We start from the raw sequence: 24,185 nt of genomic DNA, 5'->3' as shown, positions 1-24,185 counted from the left end.
GGGAGAAAACTGCTCAGATCCAGTTGAGTAAATTCTCATTTGTTTCAAATTCTCTAAGCCAATATTACTCCTCATTTGTACATTGAATCAAGAGATGACCAGATGTCCGTTTTCCTTTTTGTCCTTTGAGGATTGCAAATGAAAATAGTCACTGAAGACTATGGAAATGTTTTTCTTACATTAAAACATTGGTTACAGAGCCATAGAAATGGAAATGGCAGGCAAATTCTCAAGTGTATTTGCTTTCCCTGGCAGCCAGTTTACTGCTTAATTTCCTTCCCAGGTCTTATGGTTATACATATGCATCAAACAAACATGCCCTCTCCCCAAATGCCTCCAACAGTATGCCAAACTCAGCTTCAAAGTTGTTAGTTTCTTTAAGAAAACGTCTACTCTTAATTAAATTAGATAAAGAAAAATTAATTGAAGTATTATATTAAAAATATCTAATTACATTTGCTATAACATTAAGTGAAATTTAAGAAAAAGATATCTCATTTACGACATTATGATTTTTAGGAACTGATATTTTTAAATATTTGATCTTTTGCTACAAGCACAATAGTGTGGATGTGGGATCAAATCAGTGATGTTCTAACAGTGACATGGAGGTATGGAAACAGACTTAATGCCATGTTCATCATTTGAATGGTTATACCTAGTATAAATATATATCCTCATCTAGTGTCTTTCTAAATAAAGTGTGCTTCCTTTAAAATTCTAAATTAATTTCAATAAGCATTTCTATATAGGAATGAAGATGGAGCTTGAAAAATATGAAAAGTTTCAAAGAAATATAAAATATGGCTCTATGTCCCCAAAAAAGTAGAGACAAGAAATTATAGTTCAATTTTCAAATAAAATATTCTCTTTAAGCTAATGGATTTTTAAATAAATATATATATATATTTAAGAGAGACAGAAAGAGAAAGACATAAATAGATAGATAGAGAGAGAATGGGCATGGCAGGGCCTCCAGCCACTGCAAAGGAACCCGAGATGCATGACTCATCTTGTGCATCTGGCTTTACATGGGTCCTGGGGAAACAAGCCTGGGTCCTTTGACTCATCAGACAAGTGACTTAACCACTAAGCCATCTCTCCCGCCCAACCTAATGAAATATTTATGTACTTATGTCCAACACAAATATGTACTCTCCTATAAAGTAGTGAAAGATGAGGCTTTTTTTCCACTTGTTTTAGCCTAGGACAGTTTAAACTTTGGCTGAAATTGCATAGTAGCTGTTTTTAGATACCATATCTTTCCTGTACTTTAGAATATTTCAGTCACTTCTCAGAGCCCCTACATTCAGTCATGCTATGACGACTTGTTGATCACCCACAAAGACTAGACACTACTTTATTCCAATAAATATCAGAACTGACAGCCCTTTGTTATTGGTTTAAATCTTCTGTCTCCCATAAACTCCCATAAACTGGTGACAATTTAAGAGGTGCAGCCTTGTGGGTGAGCTTTAAGATGTTATAGCCAGCTTACCCGTGCCAGAGTCAGTTCAAACTTAGTGATATTTTCTACCTGCTGTGGCAGAGGTGATTCCCTGCCATCACGGGGCTTCCACTAAAGACTGTAAGGGAAAATTAACCCTTTCTCTCAACTAGATATTTTTGTTGAGTTGTTTTGTCTCAGCAACATAAAGGTAACTTCAACAATTATATTCTCTCAACAAACCCTTGGCTAAATATATCATTACCACATGCAACATTTTTCATCCAGATAAGAACACAAAAGCATCCATTACAATTCCTAAATAACTCATTATAATCAAATATCAATAATTTTCCTTGCCAATTTAAAAGCAATTTCAGTGAATTTTATGATTTGCCAAATAAATATTAGCTACCACTGTGGTAATAAAGGAAAACTAAAAGATGAAAAGCAAAAGTTTTATATTACTTATAAAAAAAAATCACAAGGTGTATGGCTTATCTGCAGGAAACTATTTTCTAAGTTCTGAAAACTAGAAGCCAAACCTTGGGTTCTGATGATGATCTTTTTCCATGGTTCAGATAACTGACTTTGGACTATGTTCTCATATAGGGGAAAAGGTGTGAGTTAGTACTCTGACCAATTCTAATATAGTCACTAACTCACTTGACAAAAGTTTCCCCATTATAACTGAATAACCACCTAATTATTTAATCTTCAAACAATATCCCATTAGTTATTAGACCTCAAAATACACATTTGGAAGTATATGAAAGTTTATCTCATAAAAGACCTTATATTCAGAAATTTCATACAGCAAAAAATCAGCTACTTTCACTTGCATTCTTTGATTACAGACTCAAATGCAAGTAGAGGATTAGAAAACCTCACTAGTGAACAAATAAGAAAGCATTAAGTATGCCTTGATTAGAGGTTAAAGGAATGGGAAAATTGTAGGTAGGCTATCTTGATGTGAAAGCAGTCTATGCAACTGATTAAAGGAGCGTGCTTGTTTTTTCTTTGTGCATAAGTTTTAAACTGAGGAAAATCGATCTGTCAGTTATGGAGTGAGCCCTGGTCATTTGTGGCTGACCACTCCAGGAGATGCTATTTCACTTTCCACACTGATTATTGCAGATAGTGGTTTTATTGATTGGATTTGTTGCTGAAGACAGTGGGGTTACTGGACTGGCTGTTTCAGATTGTGTGTCACACAGTTCTGTGTACATCTGATGTGGCCACTTGGAAACCTGGGTTCAATCCTTCGTCCAGTCTCTCGGTTCTCATTTGTAGATCTTTGTGATGGGAACAGGAAGAAAACAATGATTATGTCAGAATTCAATTGCAGATTAGAAGCAGAATGAAGGCTTCTTAGAAGAATTAACATTGGAGCCAAAGCTAGAAAGCTGAGAGGTGTAACAACACAAAGAAAATAGCAGACACCACACCATGCATCAAAGAGAGTAGTTGACACTGTAATGCACATACAGGAGCAAATTGTAAAATAGTGGTGAGGAAAAACTGTATTTTAGTGCTTTTTCTGAAGAAAACAAATGCTAAAACAAAGCTTCCATGAAGGTAATTTAACCTTTAAAGTGAATGACAGAAAATAGCAACATTATTTACAACATAATTGGTATTAGAAGATGCAAATTCAAGGGCACATTTTTAAGTATTGATCTCTATGCAAAGTTTTCCTTATCCAATATATGTCATGATAGTGATTTTATAGTCACTCTCATGACACATCAATGCTAAATTTATAAAATGCAGTAAGTTAATAGTAAAGAAGTAGAAATAGTAGACAAAGCTCTTTGGTAAAGTTTGGAATTAGGATAAAATGAAGCAGCATGAAAAGAAGGTGAGAAGAGGGAATGTGGAAAGAGGGGCTTGGGAAGAGGGGAAAAGCCTATGAGTTCTTTTTGGGAACAGTAGTAGAGACATCCCCAAAATAGACCAAACCTAAACACCAACTTGACAAAAAATAAACACAATATACAAACACAACAAAATTAGCATGGAATATATATTTATGAGTAGAGGTTAAAGACAAGCAAAAAGATTATAAACTTGGTATGACTTAATCCTGTCAACTAGGGAGGCTGATGTAGGAGGATTGCTGTGAGATCCATGCCAGTCTTGGCAGAAGTGAGTTTCAGCTCAGCCTGGGCTAGGGTGAGACCACCTAAAGAAAGAACTATAATTAAGAGATAACAATATTTACAAATGTTATCCCTAATCCATATATTATTTTTCACTGTGTAATCTTAGGGTGGCCTCCAACTCACCATTATCCTCCTATTTCTATCTCACAAGTGCTGGGATTAAAGGTTTGTGCCATCATTTTCAAAGGCAGGGCTATCAGAAGTAACACTTTCTTTTTCTGAATTTTTAGCCTGGGTTTTGAATTCTTTCACTTCTTGGGAATTTTTATTTTTAACAACCTACAGTGATGTGGTAGGCATAATTAGTACTTCCAATTCAAACCCATATACCCAGCTTTGGGGTATATATTGTGTCAATATCAATGAGTCCCATTACCTTTTAGGGTAAGCTTCCATTGCACCTAAGTTGAAATCTGGTTGCTTCTTTGTTGTACTATGTAGCTCTTCTGGTCAAATCCACCGGCCCTTAAGATCAGGTGATCTAGATACTCCGTGATTGAAGGTTGGCTGGGATACCTTGGTGTCCTCTGATCTCCATTGGTATTCCCTGTGCGGGTATACAGGGGAGGAGAGGTTGTGGGGTTCTTTTTTTTTAATTATTTATTTATTTGAGAGCGATACACATAGAGAGAAAGACAGGTAGAGGGAGAGAGAGAATGGGCGCGCCAGGGCTTCCAGCCTCTGCAAACGAACTCCAGATGCGTGCGCCCCCTTGTGCATCTGGCTAACGTGGGACCTGGGGAACCGAGCCTCGAACCAGGGTCCTTAGGCTTCACAGGCAAGCGCTTAATCGCTAAGCCATCTCTCCAGCCCAGGTTGTGGGATTCTATCTGAAGGTGTTCTCGACCTGCTCAGCTGGTCACGATTGTCTTTTCTTTCAACTTATTTTGATTTTGTAGAGCCAGTTTGGGGAGAGAAGCAATATTTCCAGGTCAGGCTGAGCAGGGCAAGGGGAAGCACTTCCAAATATTGCTGACTGGAGTGCAATCCTCTCTAATTGTAACTTCCTGCAGTTTTTTCTACTGTCCTTTTCTTTCTGTCTCGCCTGTCTTAATGAATTACTTATTCACCTTGACTGTTTTGAAGAAGAAGAAGAAGAGGAGGAGGCAGGAGCAGGAAAAGAAGGAGGAGAAAACAGAGGAGAAGAAAGAGGAATAGGAGAAGAAAGATGGAGAAGAAAGAGGAGGAGGAGAGCAATATGTTCTTCCTTTTATATTCAGGTTTCTTTGTTGAGTATGCTATTCCTCAATTTTAACTGGAATTCTAGAAGATGGTAGCATGGGCAGATTTAACTCAGAAGGAAAGCAAAATCATAGATAAGGATGAGAAAGAAGCTAATGATGGAAAGAATGAAAACAAAATTATGGAGCAGACAAGAATAAAATCTAGAAGATAAATGAAAAGAAGTTCAAATTACAATGTTATATTAGGAGAATATTAATTATAATAGATAATTAGTAAGCTTGAAAGTTTGTGTAGGTTGTTTACATTGTAATAAAGCAGATTTCAGCCTGAAAGTATTTAATTAGTATAATGTATGATGACTCAGTGTTAAATAATATATCAGTTGGATTAAATCCAAATACATATAACTAAAAAAAAATGCATTAAGGTTCTCACTCATTATACACACACAAACAAACACACACACATATCCTCTCTCTCTACCTATTATCTATCTATATATCTATCTATCATCTATTCATGGCTATATTGTAGTATTAAGAAATCATCAAGAAACCAGAATTCATTTATTCTTTTTCTCTACCACTCCCATAATGTTGCTTCTATCTTTGAGTTAAGCTCATGATTCTAGACATCTTTGCAACTTTCAGCTTTATAGGAAGTAATAAGGAGGAAGTGACAGACAAAACTGCACTCTTCTTGGCCAAGTCAGTGTCTAATCACCTCCCCAGGAGTCATAAAAAATAAAGTATATACACACATACACACTATATTTTCCCAAAACAAATGTAGATATAATTTTATACCTGTAGCTGAGTATGGTGGCACATACCAATAATCTAAGCACTTGAAACATGGAGGCAGGAGGATGAGGATTCCAAAGTCATCTTCAGGTACATGATAAGTTTAAGGCTAGTGTAAGCTATATGAAAACCAGTTTGACCAAAAAAAAAAAAATCATATATGTGCTTAACAACATAATAAATGAGCATTCTATATCTTGACTGAATCATTTAATATATTCCTTATATGTTGTGGTAAATATAGAAAGAAAGAAAAATTCTTTTTAACAGAGATTGTTGCTTTGCATAAAATATGATATATATTTATTTTATATATTTATTTTAGAGAAAGTGAGAAGGATACATGGAATGATAGTGAGCAAGAGTGACTTTGGGTGCAATAGGACCTCCTGCCACTGCAAATGAAATCCAGACATACAGGGAAATTTGTGCATCTGACTTTTCTTGGGAATTGGGGAACCAAAACCTGGAATATCATGCTTTGTAAACAAGTACCATTAACCACTGATCTATCTCCTTTCCTGCCCCTGATATATATTTTAATGGGAAATATATATTTTTATCTATTATCCTCTGTGTCTCACCTTTCTATGTATTCCCAGTGGTCTGATGGTTTGAGAGTAGGGGTATAGTGATCTGAGATCTTAGTCCTAGTATCTAAATGCATAAGCCACCATCTCAAATTTTTAAATATCTTTATTAAGTTATCGGGAAACTTGAATATATCTGTCAAGTTTGATTACTTCTGTTGTAATCAGTAACACACATAGCATAATGCTATAGTATTACAAGATTAGTCATATGCCAAGCACTAAAATTAGAATTTTCTCCCGAGTTAATCAGTTCTGTGTTTCTAGTCTTAATTTTTTTTTAAATTTTATTTTTATTTATTGATTAGTTTTGTATACAAAAGTTACAGTCAGTTTGGTACCATTATTAGGCTCATCCATGACCTACCCCCCTCCCCATTGGCCCCTCCTTGTTGGGGTATATGGGTCATGCATTGTGGAGTTAGCCCACAGTTATTGGTATGATAGATGTCTCTGCATATCATTACCCAACATGTGGCTCTGACATTCTTTTATTGTTTTTTTTTTTTTTTTTCCTGCACAAGAGGACAAACTTTACTTATCAGTTTTTCAAAATAGAGACTCAATACCCAATACATTTCCAAAAGTCACCAATTGTGGTGTCATTTGAGATCACATATGTTTATATAATTAAGATGTTTCAAGCTATTCTAGTCATTGTTTTTTTTGGGTTTTTTTTTTTTGGTTTGTTTTGTTTTTCTTTTTTTATTAGTTTTCTATTCTGTAAGTACAGGCAGTTTGGTACCATTATTAGGCTCATCCGTGAACTACCCCCTCCCCATTGGCCCCTCCTTGTTGAGGTATATGGGTCGTGCATTGTGGAGTTATCCCACAGTTATTGGTACAATAAATGTCTCTGCATATCCTGACCCAACATGTGGCTCTGACATTCTTTCCACCCCCTCTTCCGCAAAATTTCCCTGAGCCATGTTGGGTTCATTTTTTGTCTGCTTCAGTGATGAGGTGTTGGGGGCCTCTGGGACTCTGGCTCTTTGATTTGGTAGGCGTTGATTTTTCTCTGTGTTGGTCTCCTTGCCCCTTGTGCTGGTATCTGGTTCACCATGAAAACAGCACCCTTGATTGTTTTGCCAATTTTCCTTAGTTTCCTTTTGAGGTATGATGGAGTGGCTCTCTCCTTAGGATCTGTATCTATCTGAAAAAGAGAAGCAGATTCTCCACTGCACAGTAAGTTAGCACCAGGACAAATGAGATAGCCCTTATTTTTTTAAGAGAGTTTAATAGGTGTAGGCCCTCTTGTACCCCATGATTGATGGTAGCTTGACATTGGAGAGTGGGCTTATGTTTGGATATGGTTCTGACTTGTTTCCCAGCTCCATCTATGGATCTCGTACTACTGAGGGGAACAGTTAGCTGAATCAAGAGCAGTTGGTTCCCCACAATGGCTGTGTTCCACTATTGCACTTGTGTGGGCATAACAACAGGTTATTTGCTGCTAAGTAGGTTGGACCATGAGTTGCTTGGACAGATATTGGTCGTTTCCCTGAGTCGCCCATGTAGCACCTTCTGTCACTAGACGCACTGACTGTCTGGGGAATGACTGTCTCCTGGCTTCCAGCCATGCTGTTCCATTTTACATGTCAGCTGCATATGGTGTCTTCAGCAATAGGGTCTTACCACTAACATTTGGTGGGTCATCAAGTACTCTGACAGAAATCTCTCATTCTTTTAAGAAACATTGTAGGTTTCTCTGATCAAAAGCTCATTGCGGGTGATAGCCCCATGCTGGTAGTGGGAGTTACAGGTCAGTGCCCACTAAGAAAATGAGGAAAAAGATAACTAATATACAAGAGTTAGAGGAGAGAGAGAGAGAGAGAGAGAGAGAGAGAGAGAGAGAGAGAGGATGTAGAAGATTTAGGTTAGTCTTGATCCTACCCTCTCTATTTTCTTGTGGTTCAGGTGTTTCCTGTAATGGCCTGGTGAAGGTTCAGACACTTGGTCTGCATTTCAGGAAGTAGAATTTTATGGCACCATTGCTGTTTGGGTCTAGATTAGTGTTTCTCACCCCTTTGATGCCCTCCCCCCCATCCCTGCTAGTGTCTAATCCATGAGATGTTTGCTGGGTATGTAAGGTATCTTGGGTAGATTCAGGCTAGGTGATGTAGATGAGTGAGACTATGTGGTGATTTTTTTTTTTCTTTCTGTGATTGGGTAAGTTCACTGAGAATGATCTGTTCTAGGCTCAACCATTTTTCCTCAAATTTCTTTGTGTCATTTTTTTCTTACTGCTGTATAGAATTCCATTGCGTAGATATACCACATCTTAGTTATCTAATTTCTAGTGATGGACATGTGGGTTGATTCCAGCTCTTAGCTATTACAAATTGAGCCACTACAAATATGGTTGAGCAAATATCTCTGGCCTGTGGTTTGAAGGTTTTAGGGTAGATGCCCAGTAAGGGAATAACTGGGTCTGTTGGTATCTCTATAGTCAGCTTTCTCAGGAGTCTCCATATTGCTTTCCAAAGTGGTTGTACCATCCTACAGTCCCACCAACATTGGATGAGTGTTCCTGCTTCTCCACATCCTCGCTAGCATTTATTTTTGTTTGATTTTTTGATGTTTGCTATTCTTATTGTGGTAAGGTAGAATCTCATAGTTGTTTTAATTTGCATTTCTCTAATGATTAGGGATGATGAACATTTTCTTAATTGTGTGTTTGCCATTTGTATATCTTCCTCTGTGAACTGCCTGTTCAGCTCTTTGTCTCATTTTGTGAGTGAGGTGTTTGAATTCTTACTGTTTAGATTTTTGAGTTCTTTGTAGATTCTAGACATTAGGCCTCTGTCAGTTGAATAACCTGCAAATATTTTCTCCCATTCTGTGGGTAATCTATTAGCTTTGCTTATTGTATGTTTGTCTGTAAAGAAACTCTTCAGCCTCATGTGATCCCATTGGTTGAGTGACTGTTTAAGATTGTGAGCTTCTGGGGTTTTGTTCAGGAAGTCTTTTTACATTCCTATATCATGGAAAGTACTTCCTAAATTTTCTTCCAGTAGTATTTGAATTTCTGGTCTTATATTGAGGCCTTTGAACCATTTGGATTTGAGTGTAGTGCATGACTTCCCCCATGAGTCCAAAATAAACTTTTTTTTTTTCTTTCCCACAAGCTGCTCTTGGTTGGGTGATTTCTACCAGCAATATGAACCTGACTGAAACAGTAAAGTGGTACCGAGAAGTGGTGTCATTTGCTGCTCGACATTTGACTGTGTGGCTTTGGCCTTTTGGAGCTGGTTTTCAATAGAAATATGGAAGAATTTGAATTGGCCTAAAAGATACCTTGCACTGCTGTAAGTACAGCTTGATGGACTATTCTGGTCTGAGCTGCAAGACCTGAATATACTAACAACTATGGACTGTGAGGTTTGGCTTATGAGGGTGAGAAAGAGCTTTGCTTGGACTGTGCTAGCAGTTTGTGTGAGAAGCTTGCTGTCATACCCGTGTCCTGAGAAGTTGTGCAAGGTTGCTTTGCATAGAAATGAACTGGTGTGAGCAGAGGGGTATAGCACAAAAAGAAAAATCTTTGGGTGAACTGCTGTCCATTCAGCTGAAATTGAGAGATTATAACCTTTGAGACTGAGCCAGCTGACCTGCACTGGGGCAACAGGAAGAATGTAGATTCTTTTGAAGGGGCCTGAGTGCTCAAGGAGTGTCCTGTTCTTCAAGGTCTGCTTTATTCCCCGCTGGGTTAACAAATTCACACCCTACCTGGTATTGTGGAATATAAGAAATGCAGGAAAGAGAGGGTCATTGAGTTTGCAACACAGTCTTCTGTTTTGGAAATGGCCATAGTCAGTGTGAAGTAAGTTTTCTGGGTGCTTGCATAGAGACCCCATGGAGCCACTAGAATGGATGGTGGATTGCAGTGGAGACCCAGTGGAGATTCCAGGATCATGAGATGGCTGCTAAGGAAAACTGCTGGCCCTGATGAAGTTTTCGAGGATTGTGAGGATCCTCGCTGGAGGGGTGAAATTGGAACTTCAGAGACTTGTTGGTGGTTAGAATTATCAGAGTCGGAGGGTTGTCACTGGCTAGAGTTGTTGGACTTAGAGCTACAGAGTTTGGTGTTTGCTCTGTTTAAATCAGGTATTGCTTCTTTATTTTTGCTTTTTCTAAATAAGTAAATAAAAATAATATTACTGAGCAAAGATATTATTATTGGGAATTGTAGAAAAAGTGATTCTTACTGAAAAGTGGCAAAAAAGCCTTGACCATACTGTATTTTAGTGTTTTGTTAAAAATAAAAATTTAAATAATGAGCATGAACACTTACTTGAGGATATTTATAAGCAATATATTGAATATACTGATTTTGCTCTGTTGTTTACATCAAAATACAAACAGGAAAAAGAAAGACACATTGAAGAGGCAAATTTTAAACCAATGGGAATCAAAACTAAAGGATTTGGGAAATCCTCAGCCTATCTCTTTTGTAAAAACTTGTTAAATGTCTTTGTGGAACTCATATAAATTATTTGACTCAATAAACATTTGCTAAAAATTACTTGTGTGATGCAGTGATCCAAACAACTATCTCAGTGGAAGTATAGAAGAACAGTGATTCTATTAGTGATGTGAGTGATAGGGAGGATACTACAACAAAATCTGTATGAGTATTCTTCAGAAAACAAAGACAATAATACATGGGTGAGGAATATATAAATGTGTATAGATATTTTGTAAGTGGGAAGTCTGACATGTCCAAAATCTGCAGAGTAGGCCAGCTAACTGAAGCCTGGGGCAGATTCTGGAGCCTACACATGACATAGTCTGGAGTCTAAAGACAGTTTAGAGGCATAATTCTCTCTTTTCCTCATAAGACTTTGAACTAATTCCAAGAGACTAACTTGCATTGAAAAGTGGACTTTGCTTCACTCAAATTACCTTCATTATGTTAATCTTACCTACAATTTGCCTTCGTAGTAACATCTAGAATGTTGTTTGATCAAATATATGATTATCATAACAGCCAAGTTGATCCAGAAAAATTCACTAGCATAATGATGAGTGATCATAAATGCTGAAGAAAAATTAATGAAACATAGCTTCCAATTTTCAGACTTGAATGATGATTGCTTTACTATTAAGAATTTGGTAGATCAAGAGAATTAAAGATATCTTCAAATTACTTCTGAGATGTTAAAGATTTTTTGTTTGTTGTATATGTAAATTATATTACAGGTAAATTAGTTCAATGGTTTGCTACCATTTCTAAATCTTATCATTATTATTATTATTTATTACATATGGACATATGTTCTTGTAAACAACACATGGTGGTACCATCCATTACCTCCTCCCTGTTCCTTTTCTGAAGAGGCCTTCCTCTTTGGGGATGCAGGTCAATCCTGTGGGCACTGTGGATCATGCATTATGGGGGAGGGGTAATGTCTCTGTGAACAATGTCCCAAATTGTGGCTTTAACAATCTTTCTGCCCCCTCTTCAGCAAAATTCCCAGAGCCATGTTGGGAGCATTTTAGGTCTACTGCAGTGATGGGCACTTAGGGGCCTCTGGATCTCTGTTTTGGTAGGTGTTTAGTATCCCCAGTATCTTTCTCCATCACCCTTGTGCTGATAGCAGATTCACTAAAAAAGGAGGACTATTGCTCATTTCCCCAATTCCACTGTGGTTTCAGCTGGGGACTGGGTGGAGTGCACTGGATTATTTATCTTCTCAGGTCTAACTCCCTTCTCAAGAAAATCAGATTCTCCAATGGTGATTGAAGTCAGCACCAGTTAAATGGGATAACTCTTATTAATCTAGAGAGAATTAAAAGGGTTTAGAGCCTCTTACAATCTAAGGTTAGTAGGAGTTTGATGATGGAAAATGGAATCATTATCTGGATATGGTTCTGATTTGTTTCCCAGCCCCAAATATGGTTTCATTTCCACTGAGAGGATCTGTTAGTCAACCCAAGAGAAGTGGGTGACCCACAATGGCTGTGTGCCACTATTGCACATGTGAAAGCATCACGGTAGGTTGTTTGCTTCTGAGCCACTTAGACTTTGAGTAGCTTAGACAGATGTTGGGCACTTTCCCCCAGTGGCTCATATAACAGCAGTAGGTGAGCTAATTGTCTGGAGACTGGCTGTCCTCCCGATTCCAACCAGATCTGTCCATGGTCTGTGAAAGCATAGATTGGTGTCTTTAGCAGTAAGGTCTTACCATATCCTCAGGTGAGAAATCAAGTGCTCTGACAAAAGTTTGTCTTTTTTTGTTTTGGGAGATCTAATAGGTCTGTTTGATCAACAGCTCATTGTGGATATAGACCACATCCTGGTACAGGGAAATACAGGCCAGTGCCAAGGCAAAAGAAGAAAGAAAAAGCCAGATAAGAGAAACAGGAGAAATATGAGGTTAGGTTTCATTTCACTCTCTTCAGGGCCCTTCCATTCAGGTTCTCCCTCTAAGATCCTTTTGAGAGTTCCACATTTTAGTCTTACTTCCAGTATATAGGATTCTGTGGTAGAAGTTCAGTTAGATTTTAGTTTGGTGTCCCCCACCTTTTTTCCTTCCCCCAAGCCCTACTCTCTCTACTTTCCAAGCCTCAAGATGCTATTCAGTTATTTCAGCAACTTGGGCTGATATAGGTTAGGAACTACAAATGAGTGAGATCATGTGATGGTTATCTTTCTGTGATTGTGTGACTTCATTTAGAACGATCTGTTCCATGTTCGACCATTTTTCTAAAAATTTCAATGTGTCATTTTTTTCTTACTGCTGAGTAGAATAACATCATGTGGCTATACCACATCTTGGTTATCCATTCATCCAATGATGAGCACGTGGGTTGATTTCAGTTTTTAGCTATTATGAATTGAGCAGCTACAAACATATTTGATCAAATATCTCAGAATGGAGATGTGGAGCTTTTAGGGTAAGTGGCTAGTAAGGGAATAACAGGGTCTGTTGGAAAAAGTATATTCATCCTTTCAGGAGCCTCCATATTGATTTCTACAGTGCTTGTACCAGCTTACATTTCCTCCAACTGTGAATGAGTGTTCCTATTTCTCTGCAATCTCACCAACCCTTGTATTCATTTGATTTGTTAATGTTTGCTATTCTTGCTGGGGTAAGGTGGAATCTCATAATTGTTTTATTTTGCATATCCCTAATGGTTAGGGATGTTGAACATTTTTGTGTGTGTAATTTTTATTTTTTTTTTAATTTTTATTTATTTATTTATTTATTTGAGAGCAACAGACACAGAGAGAAAGACAGAGAGAGGGAGAGAGAGAGAATGGGCGCGCCAGGGCTTCCAGCCTCTGCAAACGAACTCCAGACACGTGCACCCCCTTGTGCATCTGGCTAACGTGGGACCTGGGGAATCGAGCCTCGAACTTGGGTCCTTAGGCTTCACAGGCAAGCGCTTAACCGCTAAGCCATCTCTCCAGCCCTAATTTGTAATTTTTATGTGTGTGTAATTTGTAATCTTCTTCTGAGAACTCTCTGTTTAGCTCTCTCCCCCAATTATGGAGTGGGTTGTTAGATTTTTTTTATTGTTTAGTTCTTTGAGTTCTTTGTAGATTCTAGATATTAGGCTTCTGTCAGTATTATAGCTGGAAAAGATTTTCTCCCATTTGGTAGATAATCTATTGAATCTGCTTATGGTATGTTTGTGCAAAAGATTTTAGTGTCATGATATCCCATTGGTTCAGTGCTTGTTTAATTTCCTGGGCTAATGGGGTTTTGTTCAGGAAATCATTTTCCAGTCATATATCTTGGAGAATTCCTTTATTTTGTTGAGATATAAACCCTCCACGCCTATTCTTTCCAGTGTTTTGATCATGAAGTAGTGTTGCATATTGTCAAAGGCTTTCTCTGCATCAATTGAGATAATTGTGTGGTTCTTATGTTTCAGTTTATTTATGTGGTATATTACATTGACTTATTTCCATACTGTAAACCATTCCTGCATCTCTGGGATGAAGCCTACTTGATCAAGGTGGATAATCCTTTTGATGTGTTGTTGAATTCAGTTTGAAAGGATCTTAGAATCTAAGTTTATTAGACATTTAGGACTGTGATTTTCTTTCCTTGTTGCATTTCTGTCTCGTCTTAATAATAGGGTGATGCTAGCTTCATTAAAGGAGTCTGGGAGGATTCCATGGTCTCTAATTATGTGTAATAGTTTGAGAAAAATTGGTTTTTCTCTTCTGTGAGGGTTTGATAGAATTCAGCTGAGAAGCCATCTGGTCCTGGACTTTTCTTTTTGGGGGAGTTTTTGATTAACCTTTTCAATCTCCATGTTTGTAATCAGGTGTTTTTTTTTTTTTTTTTTTTTTTTTTTTTTGAGTTTCATCTGATCTGAGTTTAGTTTTCATAGGTGGTATCTTGCTATGGACACATCCATTTCTTCCAGGTTATTTAATTTTATGGAGTAGAGATTTTGGGAGTATGTCCTGATGATTCTTTCAATTGCTTGCTGTCTGTTGTGATCTCTCCTTTTTAATTTGCAATTTGGTTAATTTGAGCTCTCTCTCTCTCTCTCTCTCTCTCTCTCTCTCTCTCTCTCTCTCTTTCTTCTGATCAGTTTGGCTAGGGGTTTCTTAATCTTATTCTTTATGTTTCAAAGAGCAACCTCTTTGCTTCATCTATTTTTTAAATTGTTTTCTTTTCTCAGTTTCCAGTTCATTAATTTCTACTCTAATCTTCATTATTTCTTTCTGTCTGGAGCTCTTTGGGTTGGATTCTTATTTTTCAAGCATGTTTAGAAGTACACTCAGGTTATTGATTTGGCAGTCTGCCTGTCTTTGTCATGAAGGCATTTAGGGCTATTAGTTTTACCCTTATAACTGCCTTCATTGATTCCCTTGATTTTTAGTAGGCTGTGTTTTCATGATCATTCAATTCTAGGAATTTTACAATTTCTTCAATGACCCATTCATTGTTTAAAAGTGTATTGTTTAGTCTCCAGGAGCTACTGGAGTTCTTGATGTGTCTCTTATTAATTTATAGCTCTAAAGCATTGTGATCTGACATAATGCATAAAGTTACTTCAATTTTCCTGACTTTATGAAAGCATGCTTCATGGCCTAATATATGGTCAATTTTGGATAAGGTTCCATGGGCTGCTGTATATCCTATAGAGCTGTGGTGGAAAGTTCTGCAGATATCAATTAGATCTAGTTGACGTAAGTTGTTGTTGACCTCTATTATTTCCCTGTTGATTTTCTACTTGGATGATCAGTATATTGATGTTAGTGGAGTATTTATGTCTCTGACTATGATGGTATTCATGTTTATTTCTATTTATTGACAAGTAGATTTTATTTTATAAACTGTAGTGCTGTGTAGCACATATATATTTATTATTGTGTTGCGCTCATATTGAATCACTCCCTTTATGAATAAAAAGTGGTCTTCTTTTTCCTTTTGATTACTTTTAATTTGAAATCTATTTTATCACACATGAATATAGCAACAAATTCTTGTTTCTTTTTTGTTAAATTTTCATTTGCTTGGAATATCATTTTCCAAACTTTCACCCAGAGGAACTGTCTATATTTAGTGGTGAGGTGGGTTTCTTGAAGACAGCAGAGAGAAGGGTCCACTTTTTTGATCCATCCTGGTAACCTGTGTCTTTTGATGATTGAGATAAGACCATTGATATTTAAGGTTATTAATATGAGGTTTCAATTAATCCCTGCCATGATGAAGTATTTTATGGGGTGTAGCATACAAATTCAGGTTTGCTTAAATGAACTTCCAGACCAGGCACAGTTATGGAGGAAGGGATATTTATTGAAGCTTAAAGATCCAGGGGATGTTCCATAATGGCAGAAGAATCTGGCCTGCCTTCATAGGCCCAAGCAGAGAGAGAAGAACAAGCCAAAAGACACACAGCACAACACACTTCAGGAACTTCAGCTAGGTACACATTGCCTATCTTTAGATTGAAATCTAAAACCCACCATCACACCTTAAGATTCACCCAGTGACACTGCCTCCAGCCAGGTGGTGGCAAATGCAAACTACAAACAAATAAACAACTGAATATATTGGGGCCAGCTATTCTACTCAAACTACCACATTTCTCCCCTTGCCCCCAATAAATATATAACTATCACACATTGTAAAGTTCAATTTCAAAGGTTCTCACAGTCTTGACCAATTTAAGATATTAAGACCTGTAAAGCAAAACAAGTTAAACATTTCTAACATATAAAGGCACAGAGTAAACATTTTCAACTGGTATAAGGCATAGCAATGAGAGACTAAAACAATGCAAACTCAACCACCATCAAATAAACATCAAACTTCTGCTGTTCAAGTCCAATACAACTAAAGACTGACAGTCTCCAGATTTTCCAATTCTTCCCCTCCAGCTGAGCAGAGTAGCAGGGAACACTTCCATCTCAAGCCAACATTGTGCCCTTGCATAGCCTTGGTATATCCAAAACATCTCGAGGTCTTCATGCAAACCATGGTCCATCTGCCAAAGGCTCTTTCAGCCTATCAGGGAATCATGCCCAGCCTCATGCCACATCTCAGCAGCAGCTCCTGGAACCATGTGCAATTCATGACCACTCCTCATATTTTCCAAAGGCTCATTCACCCTATCAGGGCCTCATGCTGCATCTCAGCGGCAGTTCCTGGAAGCATGTGCAATTCACGACCACTCCTCATATTTTTCATGCTTCTGAAACCAATACAAGCTGTGCAGAACACAGCCATATTCTTAATTCACAGACAAAATAAATCATAACCTTGAAAAGCAGGTTCATTATCCAGTCAACTCTTTCCAAAAGTGTTTGCATTTCTATGATATTCTTTCCTCAGGCATTCTTTTCGTAGTAAAGCAATTGGACCATCTTCCTTTAAGATTGCTAATGTGTTTGACAATAGCAGATTCAGTAACCTAAAACCAGTCTCAGTGCCTGTAATTTTAACTTGCTTATGTGTTCCAGCTTAAAAATCTTAAATCTCTCAGTCCAATATCTCTAGCCAAGCACATCAGTCCATTACAAATTTAACCTTGATCAAACTCTCTGGGCCTGGGCAGCAGGACGCAACCACCCCTTATGCCACTATCCCAGTTCCAACAAAGTCCTCTGCAGTCTTTCCTTCCCCTTAGAAAGCTCATAAGCCAAGCCTCGAAGTTCAATGCTGTCTGCGCTTAACATTCTCAGACTCTCATCAGAATAGTCCATAAAACATGGCTTACCACTCCAGAAGGCATCTTCAGTTGCAAGCACCATGTCCACGCCCATGCCTCCAAAACAAAGGTTCCAAAAGATCAATATCCACATGGTCAGTTTCATCTCGCCCCACTTCTGGTACCAAAATCTCTATTTGTCAGGGTTCTGTAGATGAACAGAACTGCTAGAATGGATTATTTTAAAAAGGGGATTTATTAGATCAGCTTATAGTAATCCAATAGCAGTTGCAGGGCCAAGAATCACCAAACCTGGTAGCTGCTCAGTCCACATGGCCAGATGCCTCAGCAGTCCTGACCTAGCACTGAAGATGGTGCCAGCAAGTCTGGAGGCTTCCTGAGGAGCTGCCAGGTTTTGATCCAAGCAGGTCTTCGGTTGATGTTAGTCTTTAGTCCGCACTGGTCTTCAGTCCATGCTGGAAGGTAGCGAGCAGCTCAGGCAGCCAAGTGGAAGGAAGGAAGGAACTCTTTTTACCCAGAGCTTCCTGTGTCAAGTCCCCCTCTGAGCAGGACTACCCACACTGGGGGAAGGAAGGGCTCACCCTGGGGGAAAGACTTCCTCCTTTACTTGACCCTTCCTAGAAGCAACCTGTGGATTACTAAACAGATCAAGTTGACAACACCTTATCTAACACATGGGGTTTAATGATTTCTTGTGTTATGTACTGTTTTGAGCCTGGTTTGTTTTGGTTATTGTGATCTTCTTGTTGGCTCTTGATATTGGTTATTTGCCTGTTTTTTGTGGAGTAATCCCTCAAGTAGTCTCTGTAGGTTTGGCTTTGTGTTCATGTAATCATATAATCAGTTGACTTTTTATTGGAAAGTTTTTCTTTCACCAACTATTATGAGGGATACTTTTGCTGCATAAAGTAGCTTGGGTTGGAAGCCATAGTTTTTCAGACTTTGAAAGGTTCCATTCCAGGACCTTCTTGCTTTCAGGGTTTCCATTGAGAAGTCTGATGCAATTTTGATTGGATTGTGTATGTATATTCTAGGTTGTTTCTCTCTTGCATCTTTTAACACTCTCTTTGGTTTTGTTCTTAATAGTTTTAACTGTCATGTGTCTTGTAGTTTCTTCTTTGGTCTTTCTGCTTGGTATCCTGTGGGATTCTTGTATCTGTATGGGCCTCTCTTTTGCAACATTCAGAAAATTTTCTTCAATAATTTTGTTTAATATGTTCTCTATGCCTCTGGTCTGGATTTCCTCTTCTTCTGATATACCCATGATCTAGATATTTGGTCATTTTAGGGTGTCCGACAGTTCCATTGTATTCTGTTCAAGTGATTTTTTTTGTTTGTTTTTATTTATTTGAGAGCAATGGACAGAAAGAGAGAGAGAGAAAGAGAGAGAGAGAGAGAGAATGGGTGCACCAGGGCTTTGAGCCATTGCAAACGAACTCCAGAAGCATGCACCCCCTTGTGCATCTGGCTAATGTGGGTCCTGGGGAATCAATCCTCTAAACAGGGTCCTGAGGTTTCATAGGCAAGCGCTTAACCACTAAGCCATCTCTCCAGCTCTCAAGTGATATTTTTGAACTTAGCAAAGTTTTTGGCATCCTTATCAGTTTCTAATTTTCCAGGTCAGAGGTTCTGCCTTCCATGTGAATAACTCTGTTGGTTAGTGGTTCTAGTGAGGATTTTATAATTTCTATTTGATTTTTGGTTTTTGCTGTGTTATTTGTCATTGTGTCCATCTCCTTTTTGAGGCACAAATGCAATTCAAGTCTGATTTTCTTGATGTTTCCTTTCATTCATTCTTGCATTTGATCAAGACTTTATTAAGTTTAATCAACCAGTTTTTGAGGTCTTGCTTTTCTTGACTTACCTTCAATTTATTCATATTTCTTTGGAAGATTCTGATGTTTTCTTCAATCAAGTTAAGCCTACTCTCAAAAAGTGAAGGCTCTTGGAAATGATTCTGTTCAATTTCATTGTTACAATTGTCCCTTTGATAGTTTGCTTCAATTTCAATGATTTTTCTTTTTTGATCAGAGTCTCATTGATTGGTGGTTTTTCAATTTGGGAATGAATTTCTGTTGATTTCTCTGACTTCACTGGAGGCTTCCATAGTAGAACTAAGCACCATTGGTGGAGATCTCTCAGTTTTCTGACTTTCTTTGGCCTTTTTGCATTTTTGTCTACCCATTTTAGGAAGACTATTTTATTGAGGAGGAAGCATGTTTTTGTCTTTTGGTCCATTCACACCCTGACTCAGGTGAACAGGGATATGGATACTTGGTGGCCAGTCAGCATACTAAAGCAAAAGACCTAATCCTACAGCTCACACATGGCTCAGGCTTCCCCAAGCAAGGCACAATGGGACCTACTAGTACCAGAGTTCTGGGACAAGCGAGGGGACAGGGATGTGGTCTACTTTGTACTATGCCCTCCAGGACACAGAACAGTGTAGGCAACTCAGACTGGGAAGGTGAGAGGAGCCCAGATACAGGGGGCTGGCCTATTCACTCCAGGCCACTGTGTCTACCCACACACTGTCTACATAAGGAACTCAGACTATAGATCTGGGAGGAGTTCAGAAGTGGGCCCAGCCTACTCACTCCAGGCATCTGTGCTTGCACACACACTGTCCCTGCAAGGAACTCAGACAGGAGAGCTGGGAGAAGACAGGAAATGGGTCTGGCCTACTCATTCCAGGTCACTGTGCCCACCCACACACTGTTTGCACATGGAACTCAGACCTGGGAGCTGGGAGGAGACTAAATCTAAATTTTGCTCTATTTAGATTTAGATACTACAAATTGTATGTTTTATTGAGAAATCTTATTGATATTTATTTAGTTATTGCTAGCATTTCTATACATGTTTTTTTAATTTACTAACAATTTTCATACATGTAAACAATATAACATGATCATAATTTCCTCTCACCAGCCTCTGTTTCTTCCATCCCAAATCCCCCTTCCACTTAATCCCACCTGCTTTTAAACTAGTGTTTTTTTTTAATGTCATTATTTATTTTCCTCTTACTATGCAGGTATTGTGTAGGTAGCATTAGCCATGTGAGGTCATGAATATCAAACCACTTTTATGTTTGGAAGACCATATTGTAAATCATTACTCTTGTTGTTTTGGCTCTCATATTCTTTCTATTACCTATTCTCCAGTGGTCCCTGAGCCTTGGTCCTTTTGATAGAAATGACTCATTTAGTACTAAATGTACCAATGTCACTTCTCAGCACTGTAATGAGTTTTGAGTCTCCTCAGTGGTCACTTCCATTGGAAAAGACAAGCTTCTCTAACCAAAAGTGAGAGTAGCATTAAGACGTAGGCATAAACATAAGTATTTAAAGGGTAGTTTGTGGGTATTACATATTTACTTATTTTCTATATATGTCTTTATATATACCTCTAGGGTTGGACAGATGGTTTAGCAATTAAGTCACTTGCCTGTGAAGCCTAAAGATCCAGATTCAATTCCTCAGTACCCACATAAGCCCCATACATAAGGTGGCAAATGCATCTGGAGTTTGTTTGCAATGGTGAGAAGGCTTGGTGTGCCCATACACTCTCTCTTTCTCTTTCTCTTTCTCTCTCTGTCTCTCTCTCTCTCTCTCTCTCTCTCTCTCAAATAAATTAAATTAAATTAAAGAGTTTATCAGGCAGGCATGTTGGCACATACCTTTAATCCCCACAGTCAGGAGGGATGCAGTGGTAGGTGTATCGCCATGAGTTTAAGGCCACCCTGAGACTATACAGTGAATTCCAATCCAGCCTGGGCTAGAGAATGAGACCCTACCTCAAAAAAATAAAATAAACAAAATAATTAAAAATATAAATGCACACGTTTTTCAGAGTTGGACCCTAGGTTTGCGCTATGAATATATTTATCACAGATAGAAAGCATATGTTTATCAAAATGAGAAAGTACTCATAAGTTTTTAAATGTAAATTTCACAAATTTACCCTCTCTGTAGCAGTCTATTCTGCTTCCTTCACAGCCATGCCAACAATTCCAGAACTTTATCAACAGAAGCCACTTAAGGGCTTTAGTGACACTCTTTGCGGTTTGGATTCTCACTTCCCAGATTATAAATGAAGTGTTACAACTTTTTAAAAAAATATTTTCACTGCCATCAGGATAGTTGCAAGTGTGCTATGGCAGAAACATTGGTGAGCATGCATAAATGACACACTTGTCTTTCCACAATGTCAGAATGGATTAAATAGTAATGCATTCACAAGGTATGGTGGTTTCAGTGACAGAAACTTGCCAAGTATTCCTATTTTACTTAATACCACAAGCCAAGGCAAACACAGATTCTTTTATTCTATGCATAGTTACTAATGCAAATGATCAAATTATGCATTACACATCATATAGTAACTATATTTGTATATCTATGTGTATATATGTTGCTTACAAAATGGCTATAAAGGGTTAAAGAGTCTAGTAGTTTCAAATAAGGTAGAGGCAAGTGCTGGGATACTGATAGAAATGAGTCTCTGTATTGATAAGATAAGGAACCTAAAGCTGCTATAGAAACAGGAGAAACTGCTATGTCTGCTAACTGCTGGTTGGAGAGTTAGGCTGCTTGGTCAGAGCTGAGTTGTAAGACTCAGATGAAACTAAGGGCAGAACTGCGTCCCAATGAATGTACAGACAGATGGATGGATGGAAAGCAGGTTCAGATGAATGGACAGGCAGATGAACAGACATTTGAGTAGGCTTTATCAATAGCAGGAAACAAACCCAGTTGCAGCTCCTGTAACAGTATGGAGTTCCTGAAACACATTAGGTGGTCAAATGACAGCTTAGTAGAGGTCAACTCCATCACTGTACTAAGGTGTCCACTTCTTTATAGAGTCCAGATGAGAAACTTACACCTTTTCTTTGGTATAATGTTTCTAATAAATTATTGGGACTGTTTATTCTGACATAATTTTTTTTGTTCATTATTTATTTATTTATTTGAGAGCGACAGACATAGAGAGAAAGACAGATGGAGGTAGAGAGACAGAATGGGCGTGCCAGGGCTTCCAGACGCGTATGCCCCCTTGTGCATCTGGCTAACGTGGGACCTGGGGAACCGAGCCTTGAACCGGGGTCCTTAGGCTTCACAGGCAAGCGCTTAACTGCTAAGCCATCTCTCCAGCCCTATTCTGACATAATTTTAATATGCCCCTAATTTCTATTATCCAAACTCACACTGATAAATTTATAGGATTGTACCTTATCTACTCCACAAAATAAGTCATTTATCAGTTTGTGCCTCATGAGTGGTGCCAGACAGTTGGTGTCATTCATGTGTCCACCCAGGTGTAGACTCACCCTCTACTCTTAAAATAAAATCACATGATTATAAAATGGAATTCCTCAGGGTAATACTAAATGTATGAATTTAGTGAGGGGAAAGGCTAATCTAAACAATGATTTCTGAGTGAATCATAGTTCATTTATAGCAAATTGGTCCAATTTGAGAATTTAAAGTTTGCAAAGAATGTCAGAGTTACATGTCGGGTCATGATTTTCAGAGACATTTATCATACTAATAACTGGGGGCTAACTCCACAATGCACGACCCATTTTCAATAACAAGGAGGGTCTAATGGGAGGGGGTAGATCACAGATGAGCCTAAATAATGGTACCAAACTGCCTGTATTTACTGAAAAGAAAACTAATAAATTAAATTAAAAAAAAATAAAGTTTGCAAATGTATTCTTATGGTATATCTACTAGGTTTACATATTATTTTCAGATAAAAATTCAGAAAGTAAAGAAAACACTTGTATAAAAAAAGACATTTATTCAGATAAAGGCAATATCATAACTACTATGCATATTATGTTTACAAGCATTTAAACAGCTAAATGTAGTATAGGATTAAGATACACCACATAGAACATAAAGATATAATTTGTTGAGGTGAATAAAAATAAAACTACCAAACTAATAGATTATACTTTCATCAAAATATATGTTGGGAGGATATGTATGTTGATAGTTTATAAATATTGGTTTTGTGCTTTACATGTACTATGTCAGTCATTCTACTTAACAAAACATGTGTTTAATATTGGGGGGAATATAGAGAAGAGTTTGTTAAAAAATAGAGAAGAAAATAACTATGTAATAAATTATAATAAACAAAGTATACTTAGAAAATGGAAAATGAATGGTTTGAGCCCAGACCTACGTGTTACCATTCAACTTCACGAGCAACTATTGTTTGAGTAAGTTGTTTAAAAATCCAATGTAACATACTCACTCTAATGTAAATTTTGAATAAGAAGTGCAGCAACCTCCTAAGGTTGGCATGAGTGATAAAGTATTTATAATTACTATATATATATATAACATAGTTCTTTTCATATAGTAAATCCTATGGAACATAGTCCTGCCTCGAGGATTCTTCACATCCATTCTACTTTCCAATTCTAAGACATTTGATCTTGACTAGATAACCTCTTTAAGAATTAATTTCCTTTCCTGCAAAATAGAGCCTCCAGTGGAACATTTTCCATAGGTTTTTGGTTCAATGTGATTGAAATAGCATCCATAAATCATAGCACCTGATATAAAGTAGACATTAAATAAATTATTTATACATGGGTAGATAAGTTCATGTACAGCAGAGGGCTATGGTTAGAGTAATAATCAAGGTTAATGTAGCTAGACTTTTTAGGGCAAAAGCCAATGAACTATGCTCACTCTCATCCAAATATGGCAATTAAAGAGATGAGTAATGGTGTACAACACAGAGATTTGTACAAAAGGAAACAGATAAAAAGGTTCAGTGAACCCATGTCTACCTTGAAGTACAGACATGAGTTTTAGGTTTAAGAGAAGGAAGAGTT

This window comes from Jaculus jaculus, chromosome X, assembly GCF_020740685.1.
Source record: "Jaculus jaculus isolate mJacJac1 chromosome X, mJacJac1.mat.Y.cur, whole genome shotgun sequence".
Taxonomy (NCBI): domain Eukaryota; kingdom Metazoa; phylum Chordata; class Mammalia; order Rodentia; family Dipodidae; genus Jaculus; species Jaculus jaculus.
Note: the sequence above shows the minus strand (reverse complement) of the source record.